The 18,294-nt window shown below is 42.2% G+C and overlaps 1 protein-coding gene across 4 annotated transcripts in view; it reads left to right on the plus strand.

Moving 5' to 3' along the window:
- The first annotated feature begins 739 nt into the window (after positions 1-739).
- The window catches only part of mipol1 (mirror-image polydactyly 1), a 322,904-nt gene continuing 305,349 nt past the window's right edge, over positions 740-18,294 (plus strand). For 2 of the 4 annotated variants that reach the window (XM_059649194.1, XM_048538584.2), the window contains exons 1-2: positions 1,256-1,390; positions 12,730-12,800. The gene's annotated coding sequence lies outside the window, so the exon portion shown is untranslated. Of the gene's footprint in view, positions 1,229-1,255; positions 1,391-12,729; positions 12,801-18,294 lie in introns of those variants that run through there. The other 2 variants (XM_048538585.2, XM_048538583.2) reach the window with 2 other exon arrangements.

An 18,294-nucleotide genomic window follows, 5' to 3' on the forward strand; every position in this document is an offset into this window, starting at 1 on the left:
GCTTGCATTGGGGTTCACTGGAACACTGTAGCAAGCCGGAGTCAGAGATGTTGGCCAGGGAGCAGGGTGATGCATTAAAGTGGCAAGCAACAAGTAGCTCAGGGTCTTTTGTGCGAGCAGAATGTAGATGTTTTGAGATAAGGTCGCCAAGTCTACACTTAGTTTTCCCACAAGTCTACACTTAGTTTTCCCCATGTAGAGGAGATCACATTGTGAGCAGTGAATTCAGTAGACTAGATTCCTGGAAGTGCAGGTCAAGTGTTACCCGTTGCCTGCCACTTCAATGCACCACCCTACTCCCTGGCCAACATCTCTGTCTCCGGCTTGCTACAGTGTTCCAGTGAAGCCCAACGCAAACTGGAGGAACGACACCTCATTTGCCGCTTGGGAACCCTATACAGCCCTCTGGACTCGATATCGAGTTCAATAATTTTAGGGCCTAAACTCTCCCACGTCCCAGCACCCAGGCCCACACACCAGGCCTTGTTCCCACATCGCCTGCCACTGCACACCCCCTGTTGTTAGTCATTAACAGTTCCCATTAACAACTAATCACCCTCCCAGCCTGATCATTAGCAACTCCTTTGTCTGTCCAAATGCGTTTCTCTCTCTCCGTGCTCTATCCTATCGTTTACTCCCTATTTTCTCCATATAAAGTCATGTTTTCCAGCCACCATCCGGTCTAAGGAAGGATGGTGGGACTTCAGACGTTAACACTGGTCCCCCCACCCCCCCCCAAACACAGATGCTACCAGACGTGCTGAGCTTTTCCATCAGCTTTGCTTTTGTTCCTGATTGACAGCATCTGCAGTTTTTTTGGTTTTAAATCCAGCAACAAGTTTAATTAACTTTTACACTGGCTGCTCTGACTTGTATTATTTGAAAAACAAGCCGCACACTAGCAAAAACGTAACTCGTCTTTTCTTTCGTTTCAGATACTAACTGACCTGTTGTACTTTCTGCCTACACTGTTCAATTTACAGATGACCGTAATAATCTGTGGTGGCGGCCGCAACCAGAAAGCACGGCGTGTTCAGTTTCCAGGAAAAATTAAATTAAGTTTGCACGGCGATAGAAAGTGTCAGCACAAACTTTCGATGAAATGAGACTCGTCGCTTCTCATTTGTCAAGCAGTGGATGACAAACAACTGCAATATTGTCTGTGACGACGAACAAACAGTATACGCCGCCCTAAACAAGGAACACGATTGTTCCAGAAAGCTGGCAGGTGACGATTTCTCGTGACCCGGAAGCGTTGTGTACCGTCGCTCGAGACCGTATTCGAATGCTAGACGGTTAGCATAGCCTGTTGATACTGCGAGCAGAGGGGATTTGGAGCAGGACTGCTGCGGTAGTGATGAGCTGCAACCAATATAAGTTAATCTACAGGGTCAGACAGGTTTTTTTTCGCTGCAAAGTTTCGTGTTTGCGATAAGTAAATGACAGCGAGTTTGGATTTATGGCGTTATTTAGTTGGGCAGGGTGGGTTGGTGGATGGCGAGAGAGATGGAATTTTGTGTTGTCTGTTCGTAATGGTAGCTCTCTATGCCTTGCCTTCAAAATCAGGGTAGTTGTAATCCTGTATCATTGGTGCCCTCGATGAGAAAACTAAACGATTTTACAAATAAATTAATTCGGAGGTCCGGAACACTTTGCTCGCTGTAACAATACTTAAACATAGTATACAGCGATAGCAAACATTTGCTTGTTGCAATTGACATATTGGGGTGGGCAGAATGATAGATGCCTGGTTGGTTTTCTCCTTTAATCCTACAGTTGTTAAACAAAGTTAATGATGTAACATTGTATGAATATGTGGATTTTGTTCTGGTCTAACTTAACAACAACATTGATTTGAGTTAGGCCATCTGTGCAATATTGTTCAGCTTGGTAAACATCTTGTATTAATTGGATCATGAATGGTTTGCTAGTTTGTTTGCTTTTTTGGACTGTTGTATTTAAGGTATTTTTGTTTTGGAAATATTTCCATTATGGGTATTGGAATGGCAGATTGCTTTGGTTCAAAACAATTAATATTGTGACATTTTTAAAACCCTTCAGTACTTATAGTTCATCAATTGTTGAACCAGTGAAGTTTTGTACAGTTGTCTAACTTTTTTCAAAAGCTTTCTGCTAAAATTGAACTTTAATGTTTGTTTTTGCATGAATATTAGCCATAGGATCGAACAATGTGGAAACAGGCCCTTTTGGCCCAACAAGTCCACACTGAACCTCAGTGCATCCCACCAGACCCATTTCTTTCTCTTCCTTCCCCTGTGTGCCCTCCAACCCACCTAAGCTACACATCCCTGAACGCTAGGTATTTTAGCATAGCCAATCCACCTAACCTGCACATCTTTGGACTGTGGGAGGAAACTGGAGCACCCAGAGGAAACCCACACTGAGAATGTGCAAATTCCACATGGACACCCGAGGCTAGAATCAAACCTGGGTACCCAGTGCTGTGAGGCAGCAGTGCTAACCACTGAGCCACCATGCTGCCCATATTAATTGAGGCAATTTTTTTGGAGCCATTAGAAGTCATTGCATTTGGCAAATATATCACTGACTTACTCAATGACTTAAAATAGCAAAAAATGCAATTGATTTCAAAGTGTAGAACAGCACAGTACAGGCCCTTCAACCCTTGATGTTGTGCTGACCTGCCATACCAATCTGCAATCTGAAGTCCAGGTGCTTGTCCAATGATGACTTAAAGTTGGTGAATCTACTACTGTTGCAGGCAAAGCATTCTATACCCTTCCCCTTACTGAATAAGGAAACTACCTCTGACATCGGTCCTATTATCTTTCACCCCTCAATTTAAAGCTAAGCCCCCTTGTGCTTGCTGTCACCATCTGGGGGAAAAAGGCTCTCCCTATCTAACCCTCTGATTATCTTGTGTCTCAATTAAGTCACCTCTCAACCGTCTCTCTAATGAAAACAGCCTCCAGTCCCTCAGCCTTTCCTCGTAAGACCTTCCCTTGATACCAGGTAACATCCTAGTAAATCTCCTCTGTACCCTTTCCAAAGCTTCCATATCCTCCTCATAATGCGGTGACCAGAACTGTACGCAATACTACAAGTGTGGCCACACCAGAGTTTTGTACAGCTGCAGCATAAAAACCACTTTTGTGGTGTTCTGGCAATGTATTCCATTCTGGCACAATATCATTCTAGTTCAGTCATATTTTGTGAAGTCTTGCCATAACTCCTTCCTTTGTACTCTGCCATGTTTCAGAACTGTATCCTTTTTGTGTATGCTCTTTCCTCAGTCTTCCTATCAAAACTGACTACTTAGCTCACATCAAATTTTATTTGCTACTTGTTTTTTCATTGCACAAGCCTGTCTTTTGTAATGTATCCTTGCTGTTCAATACTTGAAAGATTTTTACTGCTGCATATTTTAAAATTGTACTTTGCACATCTAGGTTATTAACATTGTTCATCAAAAAACAAGTTTCCATTACCAACCTCTGATGAAACCCTGGGGAGGCAGCCATGTCATGTCTGTTAGTAGAACCCCCAGAATCCAAAGCTAATGCTTTTAAGTACATGCATTTAAATGGCAAAATTGGAATTCAATTTAAAAACAACTGAAACTAGGAGTTAGCCTCATGGCAGCCACAGTTGATTGTCGTAAATCTATCTGGTTTTTTAGTATCCTTAAGGAAAAGAAATCTGCTGTCCTTAGCTGAACTTGGTTGCATGTGATTTCAGATTCACAGCAATGTGGCTGACTTTTAACTACCTAAGATGATCCTAGCAAACCACTCGGATCAAAAGACAACTAGAGATGGGCAATAAAAACTGATCGAGCTTGCCAAGTTATGGCTGCCTCCTGTCCAAACTTCAGTTGCCTTGCTTCCTGTCAGTTGGACAATTTGTATATGTCACCACTTATTGCATGAGCTTCAACTTTGCTGACAAGCCTAATATGGCATTTTTTCAAACACCCGTCAGAAATGCATAAACTAGATTAATTGGGTTTTTTCAAGTAAATAAGACTTGCCCTTTGTGAAAAGCATCTCAGATTAGTGCTTGAGCTATGTTCACTCAGTTCTGAGTGAGTCAGCTTTTTAAAAGAAATCTAGTTGACTATTTGCCAGTAGCATTGAGAGAAACACTAAGGCAGTCAACCTAACGTCATGGTGTTGCTTTTCTTGGTTGTGCAAAGTCAAGGAGATTATTTTGTTTATATTCATAGACCTGAAGAAGCACAGTAAGATATAATGAAAAGCACTCAGGATTTGAATAAACTGTGACTTTAAATCCTTCCTTTCATAAGTAAACTAGTAAGGTGGTGGTGGGACCCAGTGAGATAGTGAGGAAAGAGCAGTCCAAGACTGTTATCTTACTCTTTTTCCTAACTATCAGTCAGGGCAGGCAGGAACAAAGCAGAGAATGAGATGTGCTTCTTAGACAATAAAATGTGAGGCTGGATGAACACAGCAGGCCAAGCAGCATCTCAGGAGCACAAAAGCTGACGTTTCGGGCCTGGACCCTTCATCAGAGAGGGGGATGGGGAGAGGGAACTGGAATAAATAGGGAGAGAGGGGGAGGCGGACCGAAGATGGAGATTACAAGAGAGTTGCAATGGGAGAGAGATTCCCTGAGGATGGTCCGGAGGGCGGAGGGTGACTTCTTCAGGTTAGGCATCCCTGGAAGAGGCTTCGCAGTGAGGTTAAAATAGTATCAGAGATAATGGGAACTGCAGATGCTGGAGAATTCCAAGATAATAAAATGTGAGGCTGGATGAACACAGCAGGCCAAGCAGCATCTCAGGAGCTTCTTAGACTGAACTGTATTTGTCATCCATCCTAACAGGGAATGCAGAAACTGAGCATGATTCAGAACATGGGACTGATGTCGTAGCAATTGCAGAGATGGATAGGATAGCAGCTTAATGTTGCAGGGAATAGATGCCATAGGAAGCTGAGAGGAGAGCAAGAGGGAGGAGTGGTGTTTTAATTATGGATAACATTAGATCTATACACAGATATTCCAGGGAGTGTGTCTAGGGAATTTATTTGGGTAGAACTGAAAAATAAGGGAGTGATCACTTTTATTGGGATTATATTGTACACACCCCCAGTGGTCATCAGGAAGTTGAGAAACAAATTTGTAAAGAGGCCTCTGGTATCTGAGAATAATAGGGTGGTTATGGTAGGGATTTTAATTTTCCAAATACGGACTGAGACTGCTGAAGTATTAAGGGCTTGGATGGAGAGGAATTTAAGTATATGATTCTGATATAGTATGTGGATGTGCCTGCTAGAGAGTACAAAACTTGACCTACTGTTGGGGAAATAAGGCAAGGCAGGTGACAGATGTCAGTGGGGGAGCACTTTGGGGACAGCAAACAATCCTATTACTTTTAAAATAGTGATGGAAAAAGATCAGATCTAAACATTAAAGTTCTATATTGGAGGAAGTCCAATTTTGATGGTATTGGGCAAGAACTTTCAAAAGTTGATGTGGATGTTGGTAGGCAAAGGGAAGGCTGGAAAAGGGGAAACACTTTAATGAAAGCCCAGAGACAGCGCCTTTGTTAGTGAAAGGCATGGCTGGCAGATCTAGTGCATGCTGGATGACTAGAGAAATTGAGGGTTTTGTCAAGGGGGGACAAAGATGCAAGTGTGTCAGGTAATGACAAAAATTCTCGGGCTTCACTCGATCCCATAAAAGCAGTAGGAGTGTACTTGAAGGGGGAAATCAAGAATGCAAAAAAGGGACATGAGATGGCTTTGGCAAATTGGGTGAAGGAGAATCCAAAGAGATTCTGTAAATGTTAAGGCCAAATGGGTAACTAGGGAGGGAATAGGGTTCCTTTAAAGATGTGTGTTTTGGATACTGATGGAGTAGTTGGCATCAGTGTGCACTAGAGCAGTGGGTATGCAAGATAGAGAACACAGGCAAACAGATGGTGACATCTGTGTCCATATTTCAGGAGTGTTGACCATTTTAAAATGCTCAAAGGTGGATAAATCCCCAGGACCTGATCAGGTGTACCCTTGAACTCTGGGAAGATATTGCTGGGCCCCTTTGTTGAGATACTTTTATCATCAATAGTCATAGGGTGAAGTGCTAGAAGACTGGAGCTTGACTAATGTGGTGTCAGTATTTAAGAAAAGTAAGGAAAAGGCAGGGAACTACAGACTGGTGAACCTGACATTGCTGGTGGGCAAGTTGTTGGATGGATGGAATCCTGAGGGACAGGATTTATATGTATTTGGAAAGGCAAATACTGATGAGGGATAGTCAAAATGGCTTTGTGCATGGGCAATTGTCTGCCTAACTTGATTGAGGTTTTGTTGAAGTAACAGAGGATTGAAGGCAGAGCGATGGATGTGATGTATGTTGACTTCAGTAAGAAGTTTGAAAAGGTTCCTCATGGTCAACTGGTTAGAAAGGTTAGTTAACTTGGAATACAGAGAGAATGCGCTATTTGGATACAGAACTGGCTGAAAAATAGTGGAGGGTTGCTTTTCAAGATCAGTGCCGGTCCACACTTTTTTGTGTTTTGTCACTTTTTGTAAATGATTTGGATGTGAATGTAAGAGGCATGGTTAGTATGTTTGCAGATGACACTAAAATTGGAGGTATAGTGGACAACAAAGGAGGTTACCAGAATACAATGGGATCTTGATCCAGTTGCCCAATGGGCTGAAGAGTAGCAGGTGCAATTTAAATTAAACGTGAGGTGCTGCAATTTGCAAATGCAAATCAGGACAGGACTTGGACCTTAATGATAAGGTCCTGGAGTGTTGCTGAACAGAGACCTTGGGGTGCAGATTCATTGTTCCTTGAAAGTTGAGTAACCGACAGATAGGATAGTGGAAAAGATTTTTGGTATGCACTCCTTTTCTATACCCAATGTACTGATAAAGTTGGGGGGTGGGTGCAGGGTGGTGTCATGTCCTGTACAGCTACAACATCAGGCCATTATTTGAATACCGCATGCAATTCTGGCCTCCCTCCTGTAAGAAGAATGTTGTGAAATTTAGAAGGGTTCAGAAAAGATTTGAGGATATTGCCAGGGTTGGTGTTATAGGGAGAGGCTGAAAAGCTGGTGCCATTTTTCCTAGTGTTGGAGGCTGAGGGGTGACCTTGGATTTATGAAATCTTGAGTACGGATAGGGTAGATAGGCAAGGTGTTTTCCCTTGGTGTGGTGACCAAAACATGAGGGCAAGATATAAAAGGGACCTAAGGAGCAACTATTCAAGTGGTGTGTGAGTAGAATGAGCTGCCAGAGGAAGTGGTGGAGGCTGGTACAATATAATGTTTGAGGCATCTGGATGGGTATATGAATAGGAAGGGATTAGAGGGGTGTGGAGCCAAGTGCTACCAAATGGGACTAATTTGTTTGGAAATCCGGTCAGCATGGATGACTTGGACTGAAGGGTCTGTTTCCTTGCTGTGTATCTTTGACTGACTACTGATAACCATTGGTTATTTTGTAGTTGGTAGATGAATACTATCTGAAATAGAGATTATTCATCTTTACAGATAGGTGGTTAAAAAGTGAACTCTTATCGAGCAGCTAGCTTGACTAGACTGCTGAATTCATCTCTACTCCCAACTTTCTGACTTGAATCAAGCAAATATTGCTTGTGGACTTCCTTCATCTAGTCTCAGCTGCTCTAAGCTATTGGTAGCCTCAAGATTTTTCTTGCTCTTGCCATCTAGCGCCTGCTGATAGGAACACTTTCTGATTAAGCCTTTGTATAGCTCTAAAGATGCAATTAACTTCTCAGCAGATAAATAAAACTAGAGTACTAGAATAACCCCATGAAGGCTGCTATTGTCACTCAGTCACTTTTTATTTACATGTGCACAGTACATGATGCTAACCGAGCTAGCTCTTAGCAGAATTGCTGCTCCTGTTTCTGTCTAACTCTATCAGCTAGATTGGGGCTGTTAATGTCCAATCAGGGAACTTCTATCCTGTGAGATCCACCTGGCTTACATTGTTCTAATCACCACACCCCTCCCCCTCTAACTCCTGGGATTATAATGCCCTTTCTTCATGTATAGCTCTTCCTGGGGTATTTTCACACCAGGTCTAGTTCCTCCAACCCTGCCTCCAGTACTGATGTATTTTGGACCATAGCCTGCCACTTACTCCATGTGCCTTAGCTGAATCATTTTCAGTTGTAACAGCATCCAGGTTACCACATCTACCATGTCTATGTCATCTGCTGAGGTTTCTACTTCTCCAGCAGAGCAGGAGAACAATGGGTTCTGACAGCATTACTAGATGTTTTGAGGGGCTGACTATTTTGCACTTGCCCAGCAGCAGCTTTCATGTGGTCCATTTTCTGGCTCAGGACCACCTCTCCTACCTGAACTGGCATCGACCATGCCTTTTATTCCACAGGACTATTCCTGTGGTTTCAACACCAAACTTACTCCCTGAAGTAAACTGCACCTCCTGCTCTAGAGGAGTTGAGTCTGACATCCTGATGTGGTTTCATTTTTTTCCTTCCCCTCACCTAGGTCCAGGAAGATCAGATTTTTTTACCTGGTAAGGAGTCTTCTCCCATTCACACTCTGCTACAGCTGTCCCTGCAGTTGTGTAAGGGATGGTCGTAGAATCAACCATGAACTGGGACTGTTTGGTGATGAAAGATGCACTCGGCTGTTTATTTCAGTCTGCCTTCAAAGTTTGGACTGCTCTTACTGCCACACCTTTGAAAGAAGAATGTGTGGAGCTGTCCTTGCATATTGCATGCCATTGACTTTAGGAAATATTCAAATTCCTTGCAGTAAATGATGGCCCCTTGTTTGTGACTGACACCTCCAAGAGCCCATGTATTGCCAAAGATGCTTGCAACTTTTCAACTATTACCCCATGTTCAGTGAATGAACGCTAAGTAATGCCCAACCACTTTGAGTGGGTTTCCACCATTACTGGAAAAATACAGCTCATGAAGGGACCAGCATAGCTGATGTGTAACTGCATCTAGGGTTTACCCAGCTATTCCCACAAATGTGGAGGAAGTGCTTGTAGTTACTTTTGTCCTTGTTGACCCTCTCTAGACACTACCCACCAATGCTCTCTGTCTGTTCCTGGCCACCAGGCATAACTTCTTGCCAACGTCCTCATTCTGGAATCATCTGGATGAATCACCTTGATTGAGTTCTACCAGTATCTGGTGGTGAACTTTGCTCAGGACAGTCATTCTTCTCCATAATAACATGCTGTCCTCTGTGGTGATCTGGTGTCAATTCTGGTTGTGATGGCCCTTTGCTAGTTCCCATATCACCACCTGTTTTAGTTTTGCCAGTACTGGATCAGCATCGCAATCTGAAATTTAGTGGTGACCCAAAGAATGTCTAAAGTTGAAAACCAGAACAGACCCTTCCAGTGGGAGGTGGCTTTAGGTATCTGCATTTGCTGTTGGCTTCCTGGACAGTGTTCTACCTTGTAATTGTGCACACTCAGAATTAGAGCCCACTGCTAAATTTGACCTGAAGTTGTGGACAGCATGATGCTGTCCTCTTTAACAGACCACAAACCCTGTTAGGAGTTCTTATGACACTGTTGTCTGTAAAGTATTGGTGGAACTTGGACACCAAAGATGACTGTCAAACCTTCATGCTCTGTCTGGGTGAAACTTTGTTCATCAGCCAAAGTCTGGGAAGCATACATTTTTCAGGTGTCCATTGGGCCACTAGTAAGTCAACACATAATCCCCATTTTGTACATGGAGGTGTTGCATGTCAGCACCAACACCTTTTAAATGACAATACCAACTGCTTCACTATTCTAAAGGCTACATGTTGGCTGCAAGATTATTTCCAAGGTTGACCCTTTATTGATAGCAAATGTAAGAGTGCCAGGATGGAGGCTGTATTATTTTCCATAATTCACCAATCCAAAGAAAGACCTAATTTCCAGTCCAAACGTGGGATCTGAGGTACCTTTTTTGATCACCCTCACTTTACCTTCCAATGGGTGTAACCTGATCTTAATGTCTCTCTGCCCAAATGGATGACTTGAGGTGCCTGGAACACATTCCTCCCTTCTAAGATGTACACCTGCCTTTTAAATATTAATCATGATATTCAAGTTCTCTAAATGCTCTTTAATAGTCTTCCCAGTTATTGGCACTCTAGATAAATGTGACCTTGGCTAGACCTTGTGAAATATTCTTCCATCTGCTGGAAAAGGCAGTCCTCTGTTGGTACAAATCCTAATGGGTATTAATTGTATACTAATTGTAGCTTGCTTCAAGGAATCCTCAACCAGTTTGCAATTACAAGTATGCATTGCTCATTCCTAGTTTCCTGAAGGACAGCTCCCTGACCAGTTGTGTGTGGGGCCCCCTATATAAGAAATTGGGTAGATACCAGCTGTGAAAAGCAGTGGTTTGTTTGAAATCCCCACAAAAGCAAACCAACCCACTGAACTTCAGTCAGTACAGCCCATGCTGCTATTAGTCCAAACATACTGGTTTGATGATTCCTTCACTTTCCAGCCTCCTGATTTCTTCCTCTGCTTTTGTACATAAGGCAAAAGGCACTGAGTAGGACCTGCAGAATCATGGAAATGTTTCTTGGTCAACACTTAATGGTGCCAAGGCTACCTTATTAAGCCCTAGACCTTTATGAAAAGCTTCTAAAATTTTCTTCTCTGACTGGCTGAACATTTTATTAAAAATTGAGCCAATCAAGTTGAATCTTTTGCAGCCAATTTCACCTTGTCAAGTTTGAGCTTGTACCTTCTTGCTACAATCAGTGGTAACTAAATCACTGCTTCTTGTAAGAGAGCAGAAGCAAACTTGAACCTGTAATCAGTAGGGATTCTTCAGTGTAGATTCTCAACCTGGCCACAGTGTTAAGAATTGAAGTCTAGGTTGGATTTTGATTTTTAAAAACTGGTTTCACGATCACTGTCACAGCCATGCTGGTATTGACCTCACAAGAACTGGGTGATCTTATAAACAAGTTGAGTTGTTCTGATTTGGATGTTGCTAAGCAATTTAACTGATCCAAACCACCTCTAAGTGGACTTTCCAGGGTACTGGCCACTAAGTTTTCTTAGTCAAATCGGGCATAGTGGGAATTCTTTTGCTGTCTCAATTCTGCATACTGACAGCAATTACCAGAAGACCATATGACAGGAGCAGAAATTAAGCCATTTGGCCCATTGCATCTGCTCTGCCATTCGATCATGGCTGATGTTCCTCAACCCCATTCTCCCACTTTCTCCCCACAATCCTTAATGTCTGCTGGCCTGGATCTTTGACAAAAATTAACTGTTTTGCTGAGGATTGGCTTTGTTTTGTGGTTTTACTGTGGGCTGACCTAAAGTTCCCCTGTTTTAGGATGTGTCCTGACTGAGGCTGTGCAATTGCCTTCACTTGGCTGTTCCCCAAGTTCAGTCAGTCTGGTGAGGAATGTCCATTTCCACTGTCATACCCTGTAACTCATAAGCTCCATTTTCTAATGATAATGCCAGTTCTTGTGCCTATTTGAAATCCTTTTGAGCTTCAGGTAGTAGGTACTTTTTGTATGGTCACATATGCCAAATGGTCTCTCATCTCACTTAGGATTAAACCAAAGTCACGTCTCTACCAATTATCTTAACTTTGTCCAAAATTGCATGTCTCTACCAGTTATCCTAACTCTGTCAGGGGAATCCACATAGGGATTAGATGTTATCAAGTAAAACTGATTTGTCTCAGGATTAGAAGAGGCTTGGCATTACAATATTCCTGAGCTAAATCCATCAACTCTTAATAGGTTTCTGTATCTGGTGCCTCAAGAAATGTTAGTCTTCTAGTAATTGGAAAAAGTTGCTGGCCCACATCCTACTAGGAGAATTGGTCATTACTTTTCACTTGCCCAATGTAATTTTGCTAGAAAAATAGCACATTCTTTCCACATACTGGGCCCCGTCTCATTCAGGATTGAATGAATAGATGAAATAGCTAGAAATGCTTAGCCCAATTTGAAGAGTTGCGTGAATCTCTTCAAGGGCATGTTTTTCTGTCAACACTGAAGTAACTTGGCAAAGGCAGGTTTCCTATCACCAAATCACCTTTTTTATTCACGTGTGCATCGTACATTATATTAATCCAACTTGCCCTTTTCAGTGAACAGAAGCCCTGACACAGCTTCATGGAAATCTGCCATCACCAGTTGTGGCCTGCATCTAACTCTAGACTTGCAACAATATGGTTAACTGACTGCCCCTAGAATGAGGGATGGGTAAAATTTGATGGTCTCACCAATGCAGCCACCATCCATTTGATGAACGTGTCTATTCCAGTGCAGACATTGGTACAGCCAAAGTGTTTGCTAATAGAATTACTAGACAGCAGGACCCTGGAGTTGCTGACTGTCTTCCCAAGATGTCAAGGGCATGCCTGAGTTAGCATAAATTGAGTTTTCAGCCTTTTCTCTTTCCTTGCATGTTACCCAAGTGTCATCGCTGTAGAGGAGAATACAAAAAGTGCAGGCTTGGTAGATATTCAGTTTTGTATTCTGTCGAGTTGCTGATGTTCCATGCTCTTAATCAACTTGGATGCAACAGCTGCAGCATTTGTGATGTATAGGATATGGCATTGTTACAGATATAATTTCACTTTATCCAACCATTGATTTTAAAGGATTGTGGAATTTTTTAGAAATCAAATTGAAGTTTTTGCAGCAATTAACGAACACAGGTTTAAAAAAACCATTTAAGCAAATTTTTCTAAATTTTGGCTATCTTTCAGAAGTTTTGCCCTACTGAATTCTTTGAAGAAAAGAAGCTCTAGAGTCAAACAAATGCCTCAAAGCTGTTCTGGTTTGTACCATATTTGTTCAATTTTTTTGCTACTTTGATTCGAGCAAGAACATCTATTGCTTCATCCATTTTTTGAAAAGGTTCCTGGGCAGACTTGCCCAGAAGATGTCAGCTTAGATTGGATTTTGGTCTACTTTTAATGCTGCTTTTTGCTGGGCTGCAGAGTAACAAACCTGAGCCTCCTTGACTGCTCTGGTAATGTTGCTGTGAGCAAACAGGTGATATCCAAAAAGCCTCCTGGGGAAAATTTGAATGCAAATTGCTGTGAATGCAGCTGGGGAAGTTCTCTCAGAATTTTAGTTTGCATTAATCAAACATTGGGTTTTCTTTGAAATCCCAGTAAACATCCTGGTTTTGAACAGGTATGCTTGGCTTTTTGTTTCAATCTGAAGTGGTTGTAAGGTGAGAATCACCTAATGTTGGACTTAATTTTTCCAGTAGCCCTGTTTCAGTGCTTCATCCCCTAGAAAGCTTATTCTTTTTAAAAAGTTATAACTGCCTTTTTTAAATGCGTTGAGTACAAGTTTCCTTTAGAATTTGTAGTTCTGTGTATTTTTAGTGCTTGGTAACCACTAATGAGCTGCCAATTGTAAATGCTTCTTAGAATACATATTTTATAAATCAGAATGAACTCTTCTGTAAAACCGAGTTCATCAGACCTCAAGGTGGAGCTGTTTGCTAGGGAACAAAATGTAGATATCCTACTTCACTGTGGGCCTGGGCTAATGTTTCAAAGTCTACATTTCCAGAATTGGGAATTACAATATTCCAGTGTTTTCCTTTTTTAATTATCTTTCAGTGGAAAAAATTTACTTTTTGCTTGTGTCCCTTTTTTAGTTGCCAATCAATGTTCAGGCCCATATGCTGCTCTCTATGGCTCGCTTGCTTTTTCCTGTCTGATTAGTGCTCTCTACCTCTTGACTGGTGTTTTTTTTCCTGCTCACATTCCCCTTCAACCGTGTGTGTGTGTGTGTGTGTGTGTGTGTGTGTGTACCCCCCCCCCCCCTCCCGATCATTTTGCTAACATTCTGTGCCCCCGTCCCCACCCGAACTGGCTGCTTGCTCTCTGGTCCTAGCCTCTTCCACAAACGGAAATAATCTTTCCCAGTGATGTCTGTTAAGAATCTTGTGGTTTTTTAATAAGGCTGTCTCTCATTCTTAATTCCAATCAGTAGAGGCCCATCTCATTCAATCTTCTGTATAACAGTTCCTCCCATGTATGGTATTGGCCTAGTCTACCTTCTCTGGACTGCCTCCAATCTCTAGAATATCTTTTAGGTAAGGAGCCCTAAACTGTTTAATATTCCAGCTGTGGTTTGACTAGGGTTTTGTAATTTTTAGCTTAACCTCCCTACATTTATACACCATTCCCTTTTGAAATAAGGGCTACCTTTCCTGCTACACATGGAACTCCCAAATCTCTCTTCCATAACATTCAGTCTTTTTCCACTTAAATAATATTGGCTTCTGTTTGTCCTGCCAAAGTGCCAAACCTAACATTTTTCTGTCTTGTGTTCCATCTGCCAAGATTTTGCGTCCTCACTAAACCGGTTTGTACTCCTCTACACACTCAGCCATCCTGAACTATCCTTTCTGTTAAATTCATTTCTCATTCCACCCCAGCTAACTAATCTTGCACTAATCTGTGCACTAATCTTTTTGGCATCTCATAAGAACTTCATAACATGGCAGTTGCAGAAGTGGAGGTTGTTAAATGCAGTCTCCCACATGCCCATTCCTGCTTCACCTGCAGTCATGCCTTCATGATCCTGATCATAGACCACAGTTGAATTGTCTAGTCTGAGCAGTCTGACTGCTTCTGGAGCAATGTCTTGAGTTTCGCCTGACTAGGGTAGTGTGCTGGAAATCAAGCCCCACTATTTCTGGAGACATCACAGAAGTTGAAGATTTTTTAAAACTGTGCTGAAATCCCTAGTATCTTGGTCATGAGTGCCCTCTGGCCCCTCAAGCCTGCCCTGCCATTCAATAAGATCATGGCTGATCTTTGAGACTCAGCTCCACTTACCTGCCCACTCACCAGAACCTTTAATTCCTTTACTGTTCAAAAATTTATCTAGCCTTGCTTTAAAAACCTTCTTTGAGGTACCTTTGAGTCACAACCCTTTGGGTGAAGAAGTTCCTCCTGACCTCAGTCCTACATTGGCTTCCCTTTATTTTGAGGCGATGCCCTCTAGTCCTAGTTTCACCTGCTAGTGGAAACTACCTCCATGCTTCCACCTTATCTATTCCTTCATAATCTTTGTTTCTATAAGATCTCCCCTCATCTGAATTTCGATGAGTATAATCTTAGTCTTTCCTTTATAATCCAACCCTTTCAACTCTAGAATCAACTGTGTGAATCTCTTCTGTACCCTCCCCCCCCCCCCCCCCTGCTCCAGTGCTAGTATATCTCTTCTCAAGGAATAGCCTCCCTGTTTTTAGACTTCATCCCTCTAGCAATGACAGACAAAATTCCATTTGCCTTTTAATCACCTGCTGCACCCGCAATCCTACATTTAGCAATTCATGCTCAAGGACACAAGTTCCCTCTGCATAGCAGCATGCTGCAATTTTTTTACCATTTAAAACAGTCCATTTTGCTGTTATTCCTACCAAAATAGATGACCTACTGATCACTATGCTCCATCTGCTAGACCTTTGCCCACTCACTTTAAACTAAACTATCTGTATCTCTGCAGACTTTGACTTCTGCACACTTTGCTCTGCCACTCACCTTTTGTCATCTGCAAACTTTAGATGATCTGGAGTTGGGGACTATGCAAATTGTAAACAATTGCGGCCCTGACACTGATCCCTAAGGAACACCACTGACCGCCAGCCAGAAAAACACCCATTTTACCCCTACTCTCTGCTTACTACCAGTCAACCAATCTTAATCTATGCCAATACATTACCTGTAATATCATGCAATTTATCTACTGTAGCAGCCTTTGGTGTGGCAGCTTGTCAAATGCCTTCTGGAAATCCAGATACACCAAATACACAGGTTCCTCATTGTCCACCATGCAAGTAACGTCATCAAAGAATTCCACCAAATTAAACATGACCTAACCTTCATGAACCCATGCTGTGTTTCCAGTGGGGGAATTTTATAATCCAGATGTCTTGCTATTTCTTCCATAGTGATAGATTCAAGCATTTTCCCTACTACTGAAGCTGAGCTAACTGGCCTATAATTACCTGCTTTTTGCCTAATTCCTTTTATAAACAGTGGCATCGCATTGGCTGTTTTCCAATCTGTGGGAACCACCCCAGAGTCTAGTGAATTTTGGCAAATAATTACGAGTGCATTTGCTAGTTCCTCCACCTCTTTTAGTAACCTGGGATGCATTTCACAGGGCCAAGAGATTTGTCTACCTTTAGCCCCCATTAGCTTGCCCAACACTACCTCCTTAGTGATAGTTTCTAGGTCCTCACCTGCTATAACCTTCTTGCCATTAGTTTTCAGCATGATTTGTTTTCCACTAAAGGCTTACACAAAATAATTGTTTAATGTCTCAGCTATCTCCTTGTTCCCTGTTAATAAATTGGCCTTGTCCTGCTCTAAAGGACCAATGTTCACTTTGGCCACTCATTAACAATTTACATATTTATAGAAACTTTTGCCTGTTTTCACATTCTGAGCTAGCTTACTCTCAATCTATCCTACATTTCTTTATAAATTGATTTTTGTGGCTTTCTGTTGGCCTTTAAAGATTTCCCAGTCTACTAGTTTCCCACTACTCTGCCTTTTTTAATCTGATACTTTCCTTTATTTCCAGGGCTGGCTGTCTCTCTTCCTTCAGTTCTTCCTTTGAATATACTTCTGCTGAGCACTGTGAAAAATCATTTTGAAAGACCTCCACTATTTCTTAATTAACTCACAATAAAGCTTTTTCTTTTTTGCTTTTTGCTCCCATTCTACCTTTGCTAACTCCTCCCTCATTCCTTCATGGCCTCCTTTGTTTTAAGGACAGGTACTGGATTTAACCTTCTCTCGCTCCATCTGTATTTAAATACAGAATCAGATTGTGATCACTCCTTCCAAGAGGATTGCTAACTGTGAGATCACAATTATTCCTGTCTCATTACACAGGACTAGATCTAGGATAGCTTGCTCTCTCAGGTTCCATTACATATTGTTCAAGGAAATTATCAGATGTATTCTATGAGCCCCTCAAGGCTGCCATGGCAAACCTGGTTTCTCCAATTGATATGTAGATTAAAATCACCCATGATAATTGCTGTACTTCTGTTGCATAGCTATTTCTGTTTATTGCCTGCCCCACCATGATGCCATTGTTTGGCCTATAGACCATACCTATCAGTGACTTCTCCTGCTATTCCCAAGTTCTGCCTAAATGGATTCAATGTTTTGTTCAAGTAGCACTTATGTCATCACTGTACCATCCTGATATCATCCTTAAAAATCAGCAACACCACCTCCTTTGCCTTACTGCCTGTCCTTCTGAACAGTTTATCTCTAGATATTGAACTCCCAGTCATGACTGTCCTGTAGCCATGTCTCTAATGGCCACTAAATCATACCCAATTGCCATGATTTGTGCCGTCAACTCATCCACCTTGTTTCACTTGCTCTGAGCATTCAGATAAAGTGCCCTTATGCCAGTTTTTGCACCTTTTTGCGTCCATTACCTCCATGACAAACAACTCTTGCGTTCTCCTTCCCTTTAACTTTTTTTCCTAACTTTCAATGGAGTTGAAGCTTCCTCATCACTTGCTGCTTTGCCTTATGTTAATTGTTGTTCCCCCTCTACACTCACTCCTCCCTCCCTTTACTAGTTAAAGTCCTCTTGATCACCCTTTTTAGCCAGAACACCTTACCCAGTTCAGGTGGAGTCCATCCCCAGTGATATAAATCTCTCCTGTCCCAAAATTGATGCCGGTGCCCATGACAAGAAAACCCTCTTTCCCACACCACTCTTGTAGCCATATGTTTACTTGCCTGATCCTCACCTCCCTATGCCAATTGCTTGGGCAGCAATCCAGAGATTATGACCCTTGACTACCTTTTTTCCTTAATTTTGCTCCTAGCTGGCTGACAGCATAGACCAAGCTTGGGTTTGACTGATTCCAAACCACCCACCACTCCCTGATTTGACACCTATTTTCAGTTAGTAAAATGCCAAAGATGATGTTTTAACCTCTGAATGAAAGCTTCGGTCAGAGGTTATTGGATTCCCAACAGTGTGGAAACAGGCCCTTTTGGCCCAACAAGTCCACAGCCCCTTGAAGCGTCTGTGTCTGTCTGTGTCTCTTTCTCCCCCCCCCCCGTTGTGGTTGGTTGGCTGGCTTGCCTAGCTGGTTTGTTGTTCTGCTGGCATTTCATTACACTGATGGGAACATCAGTGCAACCGCCAATGAAAGGAAGCATCAGAATATTGATATTAAAATAGTTGATTTGCAGAGTGAGTATGTTGCCTTGAAATAATGTAAGAAGGCAGAGATGACTCAGGACAGTCTTTGATTCTCA

The sequence above is a fragment of the Stegostoma tigrinum genome, chromosome 10 (genome assembly GCF_030684315.1).
Source record: "Stegostoma tigrinum isolate sSteTig4 chromosome 10, sSteTig4.hap1, whole genome shotgun sequence".
Taxonomy (NCBI): domain Eukaryota; kingdom Metazoa; phylum Chordata; class Chondrichthyes; order Orectolobiformes; family Stegostomatidae; genus Stegostoma; species Stegostoma tigrinum.